Here is a 16,468-nt window from a genome sequence, read left to right on the forward strand (position 1 = left end):
CAGCGCCGGGGAGGAGGCGCGGGCCCCGCTCCCGCCCGAGCGACGAGGCGGCTGGCCGGCCGCGCCGCGGGCCCAACGGACGCGCCTCCCGCCTTCCGGCTCGGCGCCGCTCCTCCTCCAGTCCGCGCGTCCTTCCTGCCCGCCCTCCCCGCCCGGCGCGCTCGGCGCTCACATCCCGGGCGGGCGCCCCCGCGGCCCGGCCCTCGCTGGGCTCAGCCCCGCCGCGCCCGGCCCGCGCCGCCCCGCCGCCGCCGCCGCGTCCCCGGCCGCATCCTCCGGCGCCGCGCGGGCCGGGCTGCGCGCTCGGGCTGGGCGCCGGGAGGCTGCGGCCGCCTTTGTCCTCGCCCGCTTTTCAAAGCTGCCAGCGGGCCGCCCGCACTCGGCCGCCCCAGCGGGGGGACCTCGGGCCGGCGCGCTCTCGGCCCCCGCGTCCGCGCGCGGGGCAGCGCCGGCCGGCACGGAGCGCGCGCGCGGAGCCGACCCGGGGCGAGCGGCGGCCGCGCCGGGGGCGTCCGGGCCGGACCCGCTGCTCTCCGCGCCTCCGCGCCCCCGCCCCCCGCGCTCCCCCGCGCGCGCGCGATGGTACGAGCCTGCGCGCCGGAACTGCCGGCGTTGCCCTGGAAACCGAGCGCCGGCCCGCCGCGGGTTAACCCTGTGCTGGCCGTCTGGACGTGGGAAGCCCGCAGCCGCTTCCGCCGCCGCCGCCGCCGCCGCCGCCGCCCGCGGGGAGCTGTCGGCCACGCCCGGCCCGCGCGTCTGGACTCTGAGCCTCCGGTCCAAGGCTGCCCCGCGCGCCCCCTGCCCAGCCTCTCGCTGGCTCCCTTTATCCTCCCTCAAGACTCTCCTCCCAGATCCCGGCTGGAGGCCGCTCCGCTCCCCTCCCTGCCTGCGTCCCCGGGGCCCCGCGGCGCGTCTGTGCGGCCACCCCCTCGGTTCTTCCCAGTGGGCAGCTTCCCACGGTTCCTTTCTCTCCAGTCTTGTGCGGTAAACTGGGGAGAAACTCCGCTCTGTCCGCGCGTCCCTTAGCCGAGCTCGGCCCCCCGGTGCGCACTGGGGATCTAGGCATTACCACTTCCTTCTAGCATGTTCCGGGTGTTTCCAGACACAGCCGCCTGTGCGCTCCTTCGGTCCCTGCGCATCACAACTTCCTCCGCTTCCGCACTCGGCCGGGAGCCCCGGGCGGCGCCGGGTCGCATCCTCCTGCCTCCCCAAACCCTTCTCTGCATCGCCTTCTTTGTCAGCCTCTTATACGGTGAAGGGCCCAGTCGTGCTGACAGCCAGTGCATTCGTGTGTGCCTTCACAGTTTTGCCTTTGGGTAAAACAGTGACGTGGGCTTGATTTAAAGTGCCTCAGCAAATGTCTGTTCGTTTATAAACTGTGTTTGCTGGAATCATGAAATGCTTTAGAAGTGGCTCCTGGGTTTTAAATAACCACTCAGAGGATAGGATTTCAGTTTCATTTTAACTTCCCCTAACCAAGAATTCCGCAATCAGAAAATGAACCTCTGTGTTTTTAATGAATTTGTGGATTCACACAAACGTGATTCAGCTATCAAAAAAGGAAATTGGGGGTACTTCTCTGGCAGTCTAGTGCTGAGACTGGGCTCCCAATGCGAGGAGTCCGGGTTCTACTCCTAGTTGAGAAACTAAGGTGCTAAGATCTCGCGTGGGGTGGGGGTAGGGAATGGTTTAATTGGTTCTTTAAGGGCATGAACACTATTTTTACTGCGTTCCATATTTAGTATATGAAGTTCACTTTTGGCCACTTCTGTTTTGCCCAGGAGACCAGTAGTGGGCTAAGTACATACAGATTGGTAATAGGCATCATACGTTTTACACTTTACCACCTAACTCTCTTGTTCTTCCATCTGGAAATACAGAAGCAAAATCCTTCACACACACGCTCCCCCCAAATCCCCCCACCCCACCCCCCAGTTGCACCTGGTGTGAGGCCCATAGATATGTATAACTCTCCTGGAATAATGGGCTTCCCAGGTAGCTCTAGTGGTGAAGAACCCGCCAGCCAATGCAGGCGATGGGATCCCCCGGAGGAGGAAATGGCAACCCACTCCGGTCTTCTTGCCTGGGAAATCCCATGGACAGAGGAGCAAAGAGTCGGATGGAACTGAAGCGACTTCACGTGCACGCACGTGGAATAATACAGGGTTGTGCTGGTCATCTAGAGGATTCCAAATGTGCTGTCCAATAGAGTCACAAATCTGGGGCACACCTCGGCTGGCACTCTTGTCCTGGGGTGTATCTAGGCTTATGGTGGTTTCCCACCACTGCTGCCTAAACTTTCATTTTACACGCCCTGTAAAGTGACTTTTCTTGTTGGTCTGTGGGTGCAGACTTGTTTGTGTTGTTATCAAGATCCTAATCAAAAACACCTTAAACCTCCCTAACACAAAACAAAGTCCTCAACCACAAATGGGAAGGAGGGGAGATTTGCTTGGGGGGATGGCTGGGGCTTGCCTGACCTGGAGTGAAGGAGCTTAAGTTAACCCTGTTTCTCCTGCTCTATTAGCTTCGCTGATAGCTCAGTTGGTAAAGAATCCATCTGCGTTGGGGGAGACCTGGGTTCCATCCCTGGGTTGGAAAGCTCCCCTGGAGAAGGAAAAGGCTACCCACTCCAGTATTCTGGCCTAGAGAATTCCATGGACTGTTTCAAAGAGTCAGACACGACTGAGTGACTTTCATTTCACCCCTGCTCTCAACTCTGAAAAGTCATTTAGTGGTACCTGAAAATGCTCTCTCTAGAAGCTGACAACCTGCTGCTAGTTCTCACAGTCTCAAAACTCCTGAGTTGCACTCTAGACTTTTATTAGTTACAGGGCCTTTTTACTTAAGACATTCAAACATATAACCGTGATTTTCAGCAATATGATTATGTTCATGTCTAATAAATAGAATAAGCATCAGGAAGAATTGGGGACACAGCGGGGCATAGGTGCCCCCTCTGCTGAGCCTGGGGTGAGGAGGAAGTGCCTCCCCATTCTGGGTCTCAGTCCCCTTGTGTTCTGCCAGGGCAGACTGGCTGGATAGTCTACAGTGATCTTCCCACAAGTCACACTATGGGGAAGCATGAGTGTTTGAGTTCTGTCTCGTCCCAACATTTCACTTTGTTCCCAGTGCAAGTGAGAGCAAGGACAATTTCACGTGGCTTCGTGAAATTTAGGCTATGATTTGAGACACAAAAATAGAGGGAGAGCATCATGGTCCAGAGACTGGGTGACCGACAGTTATGTATATAAATAATATATATGCGTCCAGAAACGGTGAACCAGAGTCTAGCTGGCAGGCCTTGGATCAAAGGAGTTAAACTATGTTGTGTATGTTTTATATTAACTATTGTATCCATGGCATGTCACATGCCTCTGTAGAAGGCACTCCGTAAATGTGAAGACATACAAATGGCCTACAAGCACATGAAAAGATGCTCAACATCGTTAATCTTTAGAGAAATGCTAATCAAAACCAAATAAGGCATTACCTCGTACCCATTAGGATGGCTGCAGTTAATAAAATAGAAAATAATAAGTGTTGGTGAAGAGGCAGAGAAATTGGAGTTCTGGCGTGCTGTTGGTGGGAATGTGAAATGATATAGCTGCTGTAGGGAACAGCGTGGCAGTTCCTCGAAAACTTAAAAACACAACTCCCCTATGATCCAGCAATTCCACTTCTGGATATGTATAAAAAATGAAAGCAGAGTCTAGAAGAAACATTTGTACACCCAAGTTCATAGCATTAACAACCAGAAGATAGTGAAACAGGAGGGAGGGGGCAGGGCACACCCTTTAAAAGAATGACATAGTCAGAGGACAGGACATAAGCTGATTAGAACCAAATAGGTCCAAGATTGTGGATGAATCCACTTGACCTTGAGCCTTAGTATACTCTCCTTGTGACACAGCAGCACGATAAGTGATACAACTACAGGCACCATGATCATTGCTGAGGCCAGCCATCAAAGGCCAAAAAGTGGGTGGTGGCCTCATTCCTGGAAAACTCCTCCCCTTCCCCAAAATAGTTGAAGTAATCCTCCCACTCATTAGCATGTGGAATTACCTCACCCATAAAAACTAACCACACCACTTTTTGAGGCTGCTCTCAAGGCTAGTGGTAAAGAACCTGCCTGCCAATGCAGATAGACATAAGAGACACAGGTTCAAACCCTGGGTCGGGAAGATTCCTCTGGAGGAGGGCACAGCCACCCACTCCAGGATTCTTGCCTGGATAATCCCCATGGACAGAAGAGCCTGGCGGGCTATGGGGTTGCAAAGAATAGGACACGACTGAAGTGGTTCAGCATGCACGCTCGCCTTCTGAGATGGCCCACACTCTTGTCCATGGAGTGTGTTTCTCTTTAAATAAATCCACTCCTTACCTATCACTTTGTCTCTCACTGAATTCTTTCTGCCATGAGATATCAAGATCCTGAGCTTCACTGGGTCCTGAAACCAGGTGTATGATCTGAGTTGGAGGACCATGGGTTTAGGGCAGGTTCAAGTCCTGGCCTCAAGCTCAGTTTGTAAAGAATCTGCCTGCAACGCAGGAGACCTGGGTTCGATTCCTGGGCCGGCAAGAGCCCCTAGAGAAGGAAATGGCAACCCACTCCAGTATTCTTGCCTGGAGAATCCATGGACACAAGAGCCTGGTGGGCAACAGCCCATGGGATTGCAAGTGTCAGACACGACTTAGGACTAAACCACCACCACCGCCAAGTCCTGGTCACATGGGTTTGAGTCCCAAACTAGATTTTGGCCAGGTTTATGTTTCAGCACATGGGTTCAAGCCCCAATCTGAGATGCGTGGCTTGAGTAGGAGCAACCTAAGTGTCCCTCACCGTTGATGGATAAATACAATGTGATCTATCCATACAATGGAATATTCAGTTCAGTTCAGTCGCTCAGTCATGTCCGACTCTTTGCGACCCCATGAATCACAGCACGCCAGGCCTCCCTGTCCATCACCGACTCCCGGAGTTCACTCAGACTCGCATCCATTGAGTCTGTGATGCCATCCAGCCATCTCATCCTCTGTCGTCCCCTTCTCCTCCTGCCCCCCAATCCCTCCCAGCATCAGAGTCTTTTCCAATGAGTCAACTCTTCGCATGAGGTGGCCAAAGTACTGGAGTTTCAGCTTTAGCATTATTCCTTCCAAAGAAATCCCAGGGTTGATCTCCTTCAGAATGGACTGGTTGGATCTCCTTGCAGTCCAAGGGACTCTCAAGAGTCTTCTCCAACACCACAGTTCAAAAGCATCAATTCTTCGGCGCTCAGCCTTCTTCACAGTCCAACTCTCACATCCATACATGACCACAGGAAAAACCATAGCCTTGACTAGACGGACCTTAGTCGGCAAAGTAATGTCTCTGCTTTTGAATATACTATCCAGGTTGGTCATAACTTTTCTTCCAAGGAGTAAGCATCTTTTAATTTCATGGCTGCAGTCACCATCTGCAGTGATTTTGGAGCCCCCCAAAAATAAAGTCTGTCACTGTTTCTACTGTTTCCCCATCTATTTCCCATGAAGTGATGGGACCGGATGCCATGATCTTGGTTTTCTGAATGGTGAGCTTTAAGCCAACTCTTTTGCTCTCCTCTTTCACTTTCATCAAGAGGCTTTTTAGCTCCTCTTCACTTTCTGCCATAAGGGTGGTGTCATCTGCATATCTGAGGTTATTGATATTTCTCCCGGCAATCTTGATTCCAGTTTGTATTTCTTCCAGTCCAGCGTTTCTCATGATGTACTCTGCATAGAAGTTAAATAAGCAGGGTGACAATATACAGCCTTGACGTACTCCTTTTCCTATTTGGAACCAGTCTGTTGTTCCATGTCCAGTTCTAACTGTTGCTTCCTGACCTGCATACAGATGTCTCAAGAGGCAGGTTAGGTGGTCTGGTATTCCCATCTCTCTCAGAATTTTCCACAGTTTATTGTGATCCACACAGTCAAAGGCTTTGGCATAGTCAATAATGCAGAAATAGATGTTTTTCTGGAACTCTCTTGCTTTTTCCATGATCCAGCGGATGTTGGCAATTTGATCTCTGGTTCCTCTGCCTTTTCTAAAACCAGCTTGAACATCAGGGAGTTCACGGTTCACGTATTGCTGAAGCCTGGCTTGGAGAATTTTGAGCATTACTTTACTAGCATGTGAGATGAGTGCAACTGTGCGGTAGTTTGAGCATTCTTTGGCATTGCCTTTCTTTGGAATTGGAATGAAAACTGACCTTTTCCAGTCCTGTGGCCACTGCTGAGTTTCCAAACTTGCTGGCATACTGAGTGCAGCACTTTCACGGCATCATCTTTCAGGATAGCCTTAAAAAGGAAGGAAATGCTGTCACACACCACAGCATGGAGGAAACTTGGGGACTTTATTCCAAGTGAAATAAACCAATCGCAAAAAGATAATAGGGTATTATTTCACTTATGTGAGGTGTACAGAGTGGTGAAAAATCCCAGAATCTGGAAGGGTGATTGCCAGAGGCTGAGGGGGAGGGGCTGTTTATGGGCATAGAGTTTCAGTTTTGCAAGATGAACAAATTCTGGGAATTTGTTGCACCATATGAATGTACTTAACACTATGGAATTCTATGGTTTAAGATGGCTATGACGGTAAATTTTACTGTACATGTATTTTGCAACAATTAAAAATGAAAATATAGGAAAATATGGAAGATATAATATCTTCCATATTATGTGAAAATGAAAGAAACAGAGCAAACAATGTGAAATGAAGACATAAATAGGAAAAATAGGTGAAAATTGTTCTCACATCAACAAATTGCTGGGGATACCCCCTAACTACTTGTTTGCTGCTGCTGCTGCTAAGTCACTTCAGTCGTGTCTGACTCTGTGCAACCCCATAGACGGTAGCCCATCAGGCTCTCCCGCCCCTGGGATTCCCCAGGCAAGAACACTGGAGTGGGTTGCCATTTCCTTCTCCAATGTATGAAAGTGAAAAGTGAAAGGGAAGTCGCTCAGTCATGTCTGACTCTTAGCGACCCCATGGACTGCAGCCTACCAGGCTCCTCCATCCATGGGATTTTCCAGGCAAGAGTACTGGAGTGGGGTGCCGTTGCCTTCTCCGAACTACTTGTTTACTGACTCCCAAATTATTAGTTCACTATATCCTATAGACAAGGGCTTTATCCACCCCAAGAAAAATAAGGGTTTGGGGTCTGTTTGGCTGGAGCCCTCACTTCAGGATGACTGTACCCTTTTGTGTCCTAACTGGAAAAACTCATGCAGAAAGAGTGACTGTTGAGAGTCACCCCCAGATGGCTGGACATTCCCTCCGTCTACTCTGGAAATTGGCTACCACTTGAAATTTGTCGTTTGCAACTTTTGCGTGTTAACTCATACCTATTTTCACGTATTCCAACACCCAACCAAAGGATTAGAATTACTTGGATCGAAAAACCCCAAGTATCAGCTGCTGCTGCTGCTGCTAAGTCGCTTCAGTCGTGTCCGACTCTGTGCGACCCCATAGATGGCAGCCCACTAGGCTCCTCTGTCTCTGAAACTCTCCAGGCAAGAACACTGGAGTGGGGTGCCATTTCCTTCTCCAATGCATGAAAGTGAAAAGTGAAAGGGAAGTCGCTCAGTCGTGTCCGACTGTTAGCAACCCCATGGATTGCAGCCTACTAGGCTCCTCCGTCCATGGGATTTTCCAGGCAAGAGTACTGGAGTGGGGTGCCATGTTAATAGCAACAAACACCTTGGGTGCTTGTTACCGAGCAGGTAGCTATGACAACCCTAAAATAAGAATAACCCGTGTTGTAAACGTAGCCATTTCTAAGCACTGAACACTTGGGCAAAGTTTTCAGTCATTTGATGGTGCAGGGGACGTACATACAGCTGGTGTGCATGGCTCTGTGCCCTGGAGTAGGCAGAGCTGCAGAGGGTGTGTCCGCCCCTAAGGGCAGACAGAAACACACTGCAAGAGAGTGGCCGGTTATCAGGGGTGGAAGTGCCAGTGGCTGATGGTTGTAAATAAAATGTCCTCCATTTAGAGGACCAGTGGAGAGGGAGGGTCCTTGTGCAGAACCTGGCCCCTGGGAGGGACCTGACAAATGCTGTTCTGGCTTTTTTCTTTTATAAACGTACCATCAAAAAAAAAAAAGAAGCCCCACACAGATGTGCCCCCGAATTACACAGATGCATTCTTACTGACAGTTAAACATTTAAAAAATGTTATTTCCTGTTTCTGAGTAATGCGCAGGTCAAAGGAACAGAGCGGCCAACTCACAAGAGCGTCATGAGATGGGCGTTCACATGGGGGTGCCCTGGCTCTGTGCCCCTTATTTTCTCCTCCTCGAGGCAGGAAGACTCAGTCCCAGACTCAGTGTCTGCCAGACAGATGTCCCGCCTTTGCCTCTGACCTGGGTTTTCAGCACCAGCTCTTTGGCTTCCTTGCGCCTCTCAAGCCTGCATGTGCGTCTGAGTAACTTGGAAGGCCTTGGGTCAGAGGTCTGGGGAGCTGCTGAGAACTCACATGTCCAGCAGGTTCCCCGGTGCTGCTGCCAGAACCTCCTGTTCCCTGGGTTAACTTCTCCTGCTGTAAAACTTTTGCTAAATTATATTTCTTGAAGGCTTTCCTTTTTGAGTAAAATACAAATAATGTTTAAAAAATTTTATTCCCCTTCTTGCCCCCATCTTTTGCCTTTGAGTCTTCTGGTACAAAGTCCGAAGTTTCCCCCGTGATATAGTGAAAGAACATGCGCTTTTATTTTGTTTTATTTTTATTGAGTTACTTTGCACCACGTGGCATGTGGGATCTTAGGTCCCCCAGCCAGGAATCGAAACCATGTTCCCTGTAGTAGAAGCGAGGAGTCCTAACCACTGGACCTCCAGGCAAGTCCCGGAACATGGGTTTTCAGTCAGACAGATTCTGAGTTAAAACCTGGAATCTGTCTCTTATCAGCTCTGTGACTCTGGAGAAGCTATTTAACCACTTGGAGCCTTGGTGTTTCCATCTGTGAAATGGGACTAGTGACTTTCGTATCTTGGGGCTTGTGAGGATTGAGGAGGATAATGCACAAAACCTTCTAGCGCAGCTCCTGGCTGTCGGAGAACAGCTGCTATTTACTGAGCTTTTACTGTGTGTTAGACGTTCTTCAGAGGTCTTTACGAGTATGAACTTAGCTGTTCCTCACATCGGCTCACCTCCATTTACAGGTGGAGAAGCCGTGGCACAGACAGGTTAGTGCTCAGGACCAGTGGGCCCACAGAACTGGAACTTGAGCTCCATAGTCCAGGTCTTGAGCCACTTTCTAAGCCCCTGAGCTTCACTGCCCTGCAGAGGCATGCCAGCTTGCCCTCCCACCTGGCTGAGCTGCAAGGAGGGCCGTGAAAGGAGCGGCTGAGATGTGCACTCTGCCATTCACGGTCGTGGACCACGGCCAGGAGTGGCTTTTGTGCAGAACACCTGAAACCCCGGTTGGTTAGCCAGCCAGTATGGGTCAGTGTGTGTGTGTGAGACAGACACACACAGAGAGACAGACAGACAGACATGACTGGAGCCTGAAGACGCTGCTGTGAGTGTGCTCGTCACAGTGGGTCACCTGTGCTGCGGCCTGCTGCCTCTCTGGGCCTCCAGCTGGACGCCTGGCCAGCTCTGGCCCTGCTCCGTCCCCAGGAGCACGTTTATGTGTAATCATGTCACCCTCTAGTGGTTGCTTCCCTATTAGCCCACTTTCTAGGAAACAGCCCCCTCTCAGTGCAGGTAACCTGGGGTGAGGAGACCCTCAGGGAGCCCGGGAGTGGGGGAGAGCTGGGAGGGGGGTTGGGGGGATGGGGGGTCGGCGGGGGGGAAGTGCTAGGAAAAGAGGAGTGTGGCCTTGGGCTGCAGGAGAGGCGGGGTCTGGAGAGGGCAAAGATTAGGCAGAGCATCTGGAGAGTAGAGAGGAGAGAGGCTCCTGCGTTTCAAACATTTTTAACCATTTGTTTTTAACTGAAGTACTGTTAGATTTGTGATATTGTGTTGGTTTCAATGGTACAGCATGTGATGCAGCCATTCATGTATACACATATGGATGTATGGTATGTGTGCTAAGTCGCTCAGTTGTGTCTGACTCTGCCACCCCATGGACTGTAGCCCTCCCAGCTCCTCTGTCCATGGGATTTCCCAGGCAAGAATACAGGAATGGTTGCTATTTCCTCCTGCAGGGACTTTTCCTGACCCAGGGATTAAACCTGCATCTCTTTTCAGCTCCTACATTGGCAGGTGGATTCTTTACCACTGAGCCACGTGGGAAGACCCATGTATGTATATATGTGTATATATATGTATACGTGTATATATGTGTACAAGTGTATATGTGTGTGTACATGTGTATATATATGTACACGTGTGTGTGTATGTGTACACATGGTATATGTATACAATATATACAGGTTGTTTTTTTTTCAGATTCTTTTCCATTACAAGTTACTACAAGACATCACATATAATCCCCTGTGCTATATAGCAGGCCCTTGTTGTTTATCTATTGTATGCATAGTGCTGTGTATCTGTTCATCTTAAACTCCTATTTTATCCTCCCCCCGCCCCTCGTATCCTCTGGTAATCATCATTTTTTCTGTGTCTGTGAGTCTGTTTCTGCGGCAACATGGATGGACCTAGAGGTTATCATATTGAGTGAAGTAAGTCAAACAGAGGAGGCCAAATACCATGTGACATCACTCCCATGTGGAATCTCAAACCATGACATGAACGGAGTCATTTACAGGAACAGAGTGCATATCCATCTTTCGTGAGTGCCATTTCATGTCTGCAGGCTTGGGTGCTGCACCCTGGGCTCTCTCTCTGGAGGGCTGACGGGGGTAGAGAAGGACTATTTTTAACCCATTTCAGTTCCCTTTTCCAAGAGAAGCAGGCGTCGGCCATGAGCTCCCAGGGCTGAGTACATTCCAAACTTTCACCACCTGAGTAGACAGCTAGCCAGGCTGCTTCTCCCCAGCCTGGGGCCTTGTTCTCTCTGCCGGGCAAGGTCATTTTTTTCAGGATCCTTACAGATTTTGTCCTGTTGTTGTTCAGTTGCTCGGTCGTATCCAACTCTTTGCGACCCCATGGACTGCAGCACGCCAGGCTTCCCTGTCCTTCACCATCTCCCCGAGTTTGCTCAAACTCATGTCCACTGAGTCGGTGATACCATCCAACCATCTCATCCCCTGCTGTACCCTTCTCCTGCCCTCAGTCTTTCCCAGCACCAGGGTCTTTTCCGATGATTCAGTCCTTCGCATCAGGTGGCCAAAGTACTGGAGCTTCAGCTTCAGCATCAGTCCTTCCAATGACTATTCATTTGTTTGTCAAATCCTGATAAATATTGCAAACACAGGGAGGGGACTGAGACCAATCTTACTCAGCACTGGTTTGTAAACTCCTCGAGATCCTAGGACGCTGCTGTCTGCAGCCTTACAGGCCGGAGTCTGAAGGTTGTTCCCTTTTGGATAGTGCTGGCGCTGAGCCAGGCCTTGCTGGAAAGTCCTCTGTGGATGGACCTGGGCATTTACATCTCTTGCATGATGTCAGACCCACAGGAGGACTAGGGGTTGGCTCTGACACTGAGCTCACAGCCAGATCTTCTTTTCTGCCAAGAGGATAGGGTTAAAGCCAGAATCTCAAAGGGTAAAAAAGCACAATCTAGCCTTGTTGGTGTTAACTCTTCACATCCCATGAAGGATAAAAATCATATCTTTATATAATCATGGGGTCTGTCACTTTCTTGATAAATAGTTACTCCAAAGGGGCCACTAAGTCCAAGTGCGGGTTCCCTGCTGTGTCTGGGTGTGAAAGCATCACAGAAACCTCATCCCAACTTTCCTAAAGTTGGAGCAACTTGTCTCAGTGCTGAGCTCAGTGAGGTTCTTTGTTGTTTACTATTGATTTCTAAACGTCACGTACTGTTTAAAGCCAAAAAGATCAAGTAACTGACCCAAGTGGTCCATGCCTGCTGTTGACTATCCAGAATTCAGTGATTTAGTTGTTTGGGGGGACTAAGCTGTCAGCATTTGGGGAGAAGAGGGGAACTAGAGACTGGATGATGGTTCCTTTTGAAGCTTTGAGGGCGTGGTGAGGACACATGAGGACAGCTCTGGGTTTTACAAATGGAGAAAACAAGGTGGAGAATGAGAAGTGACCTTCTCAGGGTCACGGGGTCTCTCCTGGGACTGCAGAGCCTCTGGGAACCTCTCACGGAGGCTTGCCCTTGTATGAGATATTTTATGAGAACTCTGTGTGTTTGGAGACTTCCCTGGTGGTCCAGTGGCTAAGACTCCGCACTCCCGATGCAGGTTCGATCCCTGGTCACGGAGCAAAATTCCACATGTCACGTTAGAGTTTGCATGTTGCATGTTGCAATCCTGAATGCCAAATGTATAGAATCTAGAAAGAATGGCACAGATGAACCTATTTGCAGGGCAGGAATAGAGATGCAGACATGGGGAATGGGTGTGTGGACACAGCAGGGGAAGGAGAGGGTGGGACAAATTGAGACAGTTGACATATTGACACTCTGCCACGTCGCTTCAGTCGTGTCCAACTCTGCGACCCCATGGACTATAGCCCACCAGGCTCCTCTGTCATGAGATTCTCCAGGCAAGAATACTGGAGTGGTTTGCCATGCCCTTCTCCAGGGGATCTTCCTGACCCAGGAACGGACCCTGGGTCTCCTGTATTGCAGGAAAATTTTTTACCATCTGAGCCACCTGGGAAGCCCTATATATATGCTGCTGCTGCTGCTAAGTCGCTTCAGTCGTGTCCGACTCTGTGCGACCCCATCAACAGAAGCCCACCAGGCTCCCCGCTCCCATGTGTAAAATAGGTGCTCGTGGGAAGTTGCTGTACGGCACAGGGAACTCAGCTCAGAGCTCTGTGATGACCTAGAGGGGTGGGATGGAGGGGTGGGAGGGAGGCTCACAAGGGAGGGGATTTTGTATACTAAAAGCTGTTTCACGTTGCTGGACAGCAGAAACTAACAACATTATAAAGCAATTATCCTCAAAAAAAAAAAAAAATCCCGTATGCCACAACTTAAGATCTGCTGCAAGTAAGACCCAGCACAGCCAAATGCATAAAAAACAAAAAAAAAACTGTGCCTCTGGAAGGATAGTCAGGCGTGGGCAGAAGTCCCCAAAAGTGGGCTCATTTCCCCCACTAAGTGAGGAGGATGGTAAGTGATACACTGCAGCAGGGGAGGAAAAACAGCTACTCCAAACAGTGGTGTGAGCAACTGTTAAATGTGCTGAGGGTTGGGGTGGGAGGAATAAACAAATAAATAATGAACATATTGTTAAGTATGTTAAAAGAAAAAGCACTGGGCTTCTCTGGCGGCTTAGTGGTAAGGAATCCTCCTGCCAGTGCAGCAGACACAGGTTCGATCCCTGGTCCAGGAAGATCCCACATGCCACGGAGCAACTAAACCTGTGCACCATCACTGCTGAAGCCTGTGTGGCCTAGAGCCCGTGCTCTGCAGCAAGAGAAGCCACTGCAGTGAGAAGCCGGCACTCTTGAACTAGAGAGGAGCCCCTGCTCGCAGGACTAGAGAAAAGTTTGTGCGGCAACTAACGTCAGCACAGTCAAAAATAAATAACAAGTAAAATTTTTTAGAAAACGTGCTCTGGGGAAATGGAAATCCCCGCCTTTGGGGTCTTCTTTTTGCTTGGTTCTCCATTCTCTTGATTTAAAATATAAATGCTAAACATTTGGCATACTTTGAAAAATAATATAAAAGCTAAGAAACCGTTCTAGCGGACAGAGAAGTGGGCGAGCTGCACTGTGACCCCAGCCGCAGCCTGTCTTATGCTTCATGGTAGAAATGGTGTACCCGCTTCTTGGGCTAAGGCTTGACTATCAACGTGTCCAATATAAACACAGCATTTACTAAGAAGAGGTGTCCTACACCAATGGAAAGCTGTGAGTACCATGTGAATTAATATGCTAATATTTTTGTGTTATATAGTATAAAATAGGAAGTGCCAAGATTTGAGCATTTCTTCATCCTTATGGGATTTCTTTGGAAGGAATGATGCTAAAGCTGAAACTCCAGTACTTTGGCCACCTCATGTGAAGAGTTGACTCATTGGAAAAGACTCTGATGCTGGGAGGGATTAGGGGCAGTAGGAGAAGGGGACAACAGAGGATGAGATGGCTGGATGGCATCACCGACTCGATGGACCGTGAGTCTGAGTGAACTCCGGAAGTTGGTGATGGACAGGGAGGCCTGGCGTGCTGCGATTCATGGGGTCGCAAAGAGTCGGACACGACTGAGCGACTGAACTGAACTGAACTGAAGCAACATAAGGAATCTCATGATTTAAGAGGGGAGGGACAAATTAGGCATACAGGATTGACAGATACAAACTGCTATGTATAAAGTAGATGAGCGACAAGGATACAGCAGAGGGAATCATACTCATTACCCTGTGATAACATATAATAAAGTATAATCAGCGAAAACAATCGACATGCTGTACATCTAACACAATATTGTAAATCAGCTGCACTTTAATTTGAAGGGGAAAAATGAAAGAATCCATGGTTTGGTTTAGATCATCTTAGGGACTTCCCTGATGGTCCAGTGGTTAAAAATCTGCCTTCCAATGCAGGGGGTGCAGGTTTGATCCCTGTCAGGGGGTAAAAAGATCCCACATGCCCAAACACCAAGACACATAAAGCAGAAACAATATTGTAACAAATTCAGTAAAGAGTTTTAAAGTGGTCCAGTCTTGCCTGGAAAATCCCATGGACTGAGGAGCTTGTAGGCTTCAGTCCCTGGGGTCGCTAGGAGTCAGACACGACTGAGCGACTTCACTTTCACTTTCATGCATTTTCACTTTCACTTTCATGCATTGGAGAAGGAAATGGCACCCCACTCCAGTGTTCTTGCCTGGAGAATTCCAGGGACGGGGGGAGCCTGGTGGGTTGCCGTCTATGGGGTCACACAGAGTCAGACACGACTGAAGCGACTTAGCAGCAGCAGCAGCACATCAAAAAATAAATAGAAAAATGTCTCAAAATTTGATCATCTTAAATTGTCCTTGGAAAGAGACACAGATGTGTAGAGCGGACTTTTGGACTCTGAGGTAGAGGAAGAGGGTGGGATGATTTGGGAGAATGGCATTGAAACATGTATACTATCATGCAAGAAACGAATCACCAGTCTATGTTCGATGCAGGATACAGGATGCTTGGGGCTGGTGCATGGGGATGATCCAGAGAGATGATATGGGGTGGGAGGTGGGAGGGGGGTTCATGTTTGGGAACTCATGTACACCCGTGGTGGATTCATGTCAATGTATGGCAAAACCAATACAGTATTGTAAAGTAAAATAAAGTGAAAAAAAAAAATTGTCCTTGGAGAGAGCTGGTTGTTCCATTCTGATGCATGGATTGTGTTCCAAACTGAGGGTGGGGGTTGCTTTGTTTCCTTTTTTGGCCATGGTGTATGGCTTGGGCTTGTGAGAACTTAGTTCCCTGACCAGGGATCAAACCTGGGTCCCTGGCACTGAAAGCGTTGAGTCTTAACCACTGGATCACCAGGGAAGTCTTCGTTAAAAAATATATATATTTTTTATTCCATTCATTTAAATTCTAAGACAAAGCTAGAAAAGGGACACTTGAAGACCTGAAAACATTATTTGCCATTTCTGTTCTACCATGGAAAGCAATGAGTGACAAAAAATAAAAAAGCTAGAAGGATTACATCTGTGCTGTTCTACATGAGAAAGTAGCCAGTTCCACGTTGAGTTGCTTCACGCCCCTTGTGTAGGTTGGAGCCTGAGTGTTTTCGTGAACGTTTCTTAGACATTAGCGATCCTGCAAAATTGAACAAGCAGACTATTCCATCCTGGGGGAGGGTTGCCTAGTGCCTGTTAGAGTATTTCTAGATCCTGCTTGAGTGGACCTCCCACACCTCCACCTCACCCCCTAAAAGAGTAAACTATCTCTAAACATCAAAATAAACTTGACAACAGCTATAACGTAACTCTAGAGAGGCGTATGAGAGATTCTTTCCCCCATGTTTCTGCAGCATACCAGTTTGGTTTGCTTCATGGTTAGATGAACCTGGATCTGGTGGTGGTTTCGTGAGTGTACACAAATGTCAAAATTCATCGAGCTGTATATTTATTTGTGCATTTTATTCTGTGTATATTTGTTTCATTTTTTTTTTTTTTAAGTTGCTTGTTTGTTTAAGTCAAAGGGGGCTTAACAGGTCACAGGAGGTTTACTTCTATGCTTACAAATCATCACAAGTTCTGTTTGCTCAGCGGACCAAACAGCTAGAGATTCGCTGGCAGCGGTTGCCTGGAATTGAAAAGGGCTGGGAACGGGGCCCTAATCCTTGTACCACCCTCTGTGACCGCCATGCCCTCCCGGGACATTTCCAGCCTGGCTGCACTCGCTGAACCAGGGCGAGGAGTTTGTCTTTCTCATTCACTTCCTGCAGCCCCTGGTACAGTG

General features: G+C 49.1%; 1 protein-coding gene across 2 annotated transcripts in view; it reads left to right on the forward strand.

The window, feature by feature from the left end:
* WNT5B (Wnt family member 5B) overlaps nucleotides 1–16,468 on the forward strand; it is an 85,264-nt gene that overhangs the window by 42,008 nt on the left and 26,788 nt on the right. The gene's annotated exons all lie outside the window — the stretch shown is intronic.

This window comes from Budorcas taxicolor, chromosome 5 (genome assembly GCF_023091745.1).
Source record: "Budorcas taxicolor isolate Tak-1 chromosome 5, Takin1.1, whole genome shotgun sequence".
NCBI lineage: Eukaryota > Metazoa > Chordata > Mammalia > Artiodactyla > Bovidae > Budorcas > Budorcas taxicolor.